The sequence below is a fragment of the Eptesicus fuscus genome, chromosome 8, assembly GCF_027574615.1.
Source record: "Eptesicus fuscus isolate TK198812 chromosome 8, DD_ASM_mEF_20220401, whole genome shotgun sequence".
NCBI classification, from domain to species: domain Eukaryota; kingdom Metazoa; phylum Chordata; class Mammalia; order Chiroptera; family Vespertilionidae; genus Eptesicus; species Eptesicus fuscus.
Window position 1 is genome coordinate 51,732,985 of NC_072480.1, and position 6,188 is coordinate 51,739,172.

Consider the following 6,188-nt stretch of genomic DNA (forward strand, 5'->3'; position numbering starts at 1 on the left):
GGTGGTCAGTGTGCTCCCATACGGGGAGCACCGCTCAGCCAGAAACTGGGTTCACAGCTGGCGAGTGCAGCGGCCGTGGCGGGAGCCTCACCCACCTCTGCAGCAGTGCTAAGGAGCAGCAAGCCGAGAGGTAAGGAGTAGCAAGCAGGTGGGCAGTAAGGAGCAAAGGGTCCTGGACTGCGAGAGGGTGCTGGCTGAGCTGAGGGACCCCCCCCCAGAGTGCACGAATTCATGCACTGGGCCTCTAGTCTATAATAATAAATAGGTAAAATGCTAATTAGACCAAATGTCTTCCAGACATCATTCCGGATGTCCTTTCTGACAAAGCCGGGGCCAGAGGGAAGCCAGCCCAGGTCCCGCATGCCTGTAGGTAGCACGGGGAAAGCCAGCCAGCATCCCAGGTGCCTTCAGGTGGCCAGAGGAGGAAAGCCTGGGTCCCAGGTGCCAGAGGGAAGTGGTGATGGCAGCTGGGGGAAGGAAGGCCTACTCTTGCATGAATTTTCCTTCATCAGGCCTCTAGTGTATAACATTCCTACAAACAAGTATAGTATCCCTTGGTCAGTCATAATGTAATTTCCAGGACCTGGGCCCCCTAAACACTCCACAGAAATTCCCATCAGATTACAATTTTGATAATATTATGTTATTCAGAATAGCGGAACAAGAAGGAAAGCATACGTAAGAGGACTTGTAATGAACAAGCACTTGAGAAGGTATGAGATAAACACTCCAAAGATTCAAGAGCCTGCCACATTGGTCAAGTTTTTAAGGTTCATTCCAAGATTTTTCCTTCAAAATAAAGGACAACATATGTTTCAAGTCTTTCAAAATGTGCTCCACATACATTTTATTTTATTTTATTTTATTTTATTTATTTTATTTTATTTTTTTTATTAATTTTTTTTTCTTACGTAAGTGTCATTTTGGCACTCCGTTATCCATTATGGATAAACAGGAAAGAGTTTCAGAGCCACATGGGATAGTAAACAAAAAGAGAAAATTCACACTGTCTTAAAACTGGAATCCCAAAAAACAGACTCTGACATCAAATTACATGTGGAGAAAGTGTCCTGAGAAGCACATGGAACAGAGTTGAGGGAAGACAGGAAGAGAATTTGAACACTGATGCTGCAACAAACAAGGCTTCCACCAATTAGGAAACCGAAGTTCCAATGGCCCTTTGGAGTTGTCCTAAATAGTGGAATGAATCATTGTGTCTCATTTTAACTTGAAAATATGTGGAATGACAGAGGTTTTGGTGATGAAAATGTAATACTAATGTATCAAAATGGAATTACTCTTATACACAGAGTAGATCCCCTACCGTAAGATTTGATCATAACCTATGATAACGATCTATCTCTGAAGCTAATTTAATAAGATAACATTAAATATTGAATTCCTATTATTAACACTCCCAATTTAACTTTATGTTCACCGAGAAATCTTCAAATATGAAGTTCGGCATTTTCTACTTAGTAACTCCAGAAAGAGATTACATATTGAATTCTCTATCCTATTTTACTTCTCACTATAAGCTGACTGTGTTATTATTCTGGTTAATTATATCAAGCTTGGTTTATCTGCAGCTATCTCAGAGAAATAGATCCCCTTGCTGTTTACAATTAGGCTGCCTTAGTCTGATACAAATTCTGGACTGAGGTTAAAGGTTTAAGTTAAAGGTTAAAGGTTTAAGTTAAATCTTAAAGGGGAGACTTTTCTGGGCAGCCAGCCAGTTGCCCTCAGGTATGACACATCACTGCATGCTCCATGCAACTTTTCGTGAATGTTATCCAAGCACAACTTTCATAAATGATTTATTGAATCGATACTGATAAGCATATAAAGCTTCTTCTTTATTGCAGAGTGATTCCAACCGGAGGCACTGGACTCAGGCTGCCTACTGTTCCCTTAGTCCCAACACATCAGTAATTGGGGGATTTGGGGCATTTCCGTGTGGTTTAAAAATTATTATTCTAATCTTTAAGTATCTCTCCCATAGTGTTGTGGGAAGACTAAATTGAGTTACTAGAAGTGAGGTACTTAGAATAAGAAATTTTATTGCAAAGAGATTCAATGTACTTCAAGCATAAAAGGCACGGAGTGAGGTTAGTTGTTATCATCATCATTATCATTATCACCACCATTCTATTATTATTTTTACTAGAGGCCTGGTGCACAAAATTGATGCACTCGGGGCGGGGGGCGTGTGTGCCCTCTCACAGTCCGGGACCCCCGTGATCAATTGCCCTAAAGAGGGAGGCCCCACTCACCTGCCGCAGCCCGCTGGTCGGTGGCCTAGGCCTCCCTCTGCAGGGCAATCATGGAGCCCCCCAACTGATCGATTGCCCCACTAGCCAGTGGCCTGGGCCTCCCTCTGCAGGGCAATCATGGGGCAATGGCCGGGCCCCCAACCAATCGCATTGCACCCGCCTTAGCTGTCTTGGTGCCAGTGGGTGTCATAGTGTGGTTGTCCGGAAGGTCACCCTGAGGGTCGTTCTGCTGTTCAGTCATTCGGTTGGTTTGCATATTATGCTTTTATTATTGTAGATTACTATACAAATCACAAGGATTTACATATAAATAACATCTTTTCCTTTGGAACACCTCACTACCAGTTTATTCTAAGATAAAGGGGAAAAAATGAAGTAAGGATAAAATGAGAATAAACAAAATATTGTAAAATGCAGATAACAGTGCCTACCTCACAGAGTTCTTATGAAGATTAAAACCATAAAATGGTGAATGTTCAGAATCAGTTATGGTTACAACAAATGCATTTAGCTTTATTATTATGTCATAAAAATTATCACATTTAAAAAAATTAATGTTTAGAATGACAGGCATAAATTACTATGGTAATGAGTATCATTTTCCCATAATATGTCCATGTCCATGAAAGCTGCGTTATGGCCTTAGAAAAATAAAATAGAAAATGTTCACCAGCACAGCCTTTTACCTGACATGGCGCCTCAGTCCGCCCCTCCTGCCCCACCCCGACCCCAGCGTGAATACAGGAGCTCTTGCACACTTGATCAACAGTGATGACAAGAGCCACAGCTGTCTTAATGGCACATTCCCGGGCTCAGTACTTTAGCAATGAGGAAGCAGAATGGGGTCTTGATATTCTGCTCCAGGCCAGGGTTTCTCAACCTCAGCCCTACTGACATTTTTGACAGGATAAGTTTTTGCTGTGGGGAGACTCTAATGTGATTTATAGGATGTTCAGCAGCATCTCTGGCCTCCACCCACTAGATGCCAGGAGCACCTTCTCCCCTTTCAAGGATGTCAAGGGAAATGTCTGCAGATATTGTCAACTGTCCCGTAGAGGACAAAATTACCTCTGGCTGAGAGCCACTGTTCTAGACACATGTGCCCATAAACTTTTAAATGTTTGCTTCTCTCATTGCCAAAATTAACTTTTATTTTCCTTCACCTGGCATTTTGATACACTACTCTCATTATAGGGTATTGAGTCACTTGAAAGTGAGTAGTTCAGATTTGGATACACGGGAGAGAGTTTCTGAAGAACTGGCAGGATTTTGTGAGATAGGGACAAGGCAGGGTGGGGACTGGGTGTGTGGGGAAATTTAGCCTGAAAGAACAGAACTAGCAAAAACGAGGATCTGTGAAAGTCCCTACCTTGTTTGGTGTATTCTAAATGAATAGTTATTATCAATGATTAGGAAGTGTGGTGCATGCAGAGGTAGATACATGTATTATTAACCTTCAGAGTAAGAAAGAGTAAGGCAAACTCTCCTAATCCAAATGAATATGTTCTTTAGGACCAAATAATAAAGTTACCAGAAATAGGTCAATGAGCCTTCTCCAGAGCAGAGGTGATTCTAATGTAAGAATTGGGGTCAATCCAGATCCAGATTGGGTCATGAGGAATGCTTGATACTCTCTACCCCTTGTTGGACAAGTAAGGTAAACATTAAGTACCCAAGACTTACTGTAAAGTTTTATGATTTAAAAATTGCAACCATTTACTAAGTGCATATTATATGCCAGCGAAGTGCTACTTTGTTGTTTCATGGGTCTTGTGCTAAACACCTTACTTCTATTTACAAATAAGCAATGTGAAGCTCAGAGGGTATGAATTTCAGATCTTTCAGAAAATAATTCTTTTATCAGAACCCAGTGAAGTATAACTCATACACCTAAATGTTTAATGTTGTATGATGTGCTTTCAGTTGCATTTGGTAAGAACTTTTGTTACATAATTTCTTGATTAAATTCCAATAACTTTTTATTCATATTGCAACTCTAAGGATAAAACATTTCTCATACAACGTTGAAATCCTGTTACCACAGTCCCCTTCTGCAGGCCCTAACCAATTGAACAACCAAGATTTCTAATTTCTCTCTTCCCTTCCCCCATTACCTATTGTTCCCTCTCTCTCTCTCTCTTTTTTTCTCTCTCTCCTCCCTTCCCTTTTCTTTCCCTCCCTTATTCTTCATTTCATTAGTGAATTAGAAATCTGGATGAATTCTGTATCTCAGTGGTTTTAATTCAATATACTAGTAAACATTAAAAAAATGAAGTCATATTTGTCAGGGATATTTGAAAACTAAAATTGAAGATGTACACATTATTCATAAGAGAAACTCATATTCAAATAACAAGTTATAGCCTAAGCTCATATTTAAAATAATCTGGATTCACGATTTGTGAAAAATGAAAAGTACACTTTACTTTACTGGTAAAGTAGCAAAATAATTCAATACCAAACTTAGAGGATAGGAAATAAGTTTTATCATAGACCTGAGTTTTTAAATATCTATATACTAGAGGCCCAGTGCATGAAGATTTGTGCAAGAATGTGCCTTCCTTCCCCTGGCTGCCAGCACCACCTTCGCTCTGGCCAGAGCCGCCTTTCTGCCTTCCCACGCTGCCCAGAGGCTTGGAGTGGCTGGGGTGGTGCGGGATGCCTGCGTCCCCGCCCCCAGCTGCTCGGCGCCTGAGTATGTAAATTAACCTGCCATCTTTGTTGGGTTAATTTGCATACTCATTCCTGATTGGCTTGTGGGCATTGTGAAAGTACAGTCAATTAGCATGTTACTCTTTTATTAGTGTAGATATAAAAGCCTAAGTGACCGTTCGACAAGTCGACCAGTTGACCAGTTGTTATGATGCACATTGACCACCAGGGGGCATACGCTCAATGCAGGAGCTGCCCCTTGGTGGTCAATGTGCTCCCACAGTGGGAGTGCCACTCAGCTGACAGACAGGCACCAGACACAAGGCTCACGGCTGACATCAGGACTGACTGGGCACAAGCCCACAGCCACTTCTAAGTCATGGGCATGCCGGTATCACCCTAGGATGGGCGCACGGAGACTGCAGTGGAGTGGCAGCGAGCGGCAATGGCGGCAGGTGCAGTGGGGCCTGGATCAGCAGGAGCAGCAGGCAGGAGTGGCAGGCAGTGTTGGACTGCCAGTTTTGGCCTAATTATTGCAGGCCATGTCAAGGGACCCCACTGGTACATAAATCCGTGCACAAGGCCTCTAGTAAGAGTTATAAAAACAGAGGTGAAACAATCAGATTCAATTAGTAAAAATGTCCTGCTTCTCACTATCTACCACATCTTAGATTAGTTGTATGTCATTATATAAGCCTATAATCACATGACACTTCCATTTAGCCCTAGAGAATTACTTGCATATGATTGGCAGCTTTCTTTCCTCCAAACTGTTACTTACTTTGTACCCCCTTAACTATTACATTAATCTACCTATCTCCATTTCTTTCAACTCCATCTCTCACCTTTAAAGACTAATGCAATTTTATATACAAAGGCTTCCCACCCCCAGAGTTGTTAATTTCCTTCCTTCTCCTTTCCACATTCTAGCTGACTTAAAATTGTATATTAATATGATGTATAACCTTGCAATTGTTTGGAGGCAAAAATCATATCTCACATCTTTTGGATACTTATAACTACTGGAACAATGCCTTGCAAATGCATCTGTTTAAGGAGTGTTTATGGACAAGGATTTGAATTGATCACATATGGCAGAATATTTTCCTCCTATATCTCTTTTCTTTCTGACATTTAGAAAGTTAGTCATGGAATATTAAAAAAAGACACTCTTTTGGAAGAATCTTATATAATAAAAGGTTAATATGCAAATCGACCGAACGGTGGAACAACCTGTCACTATGGCATGCACTGACTACCAGG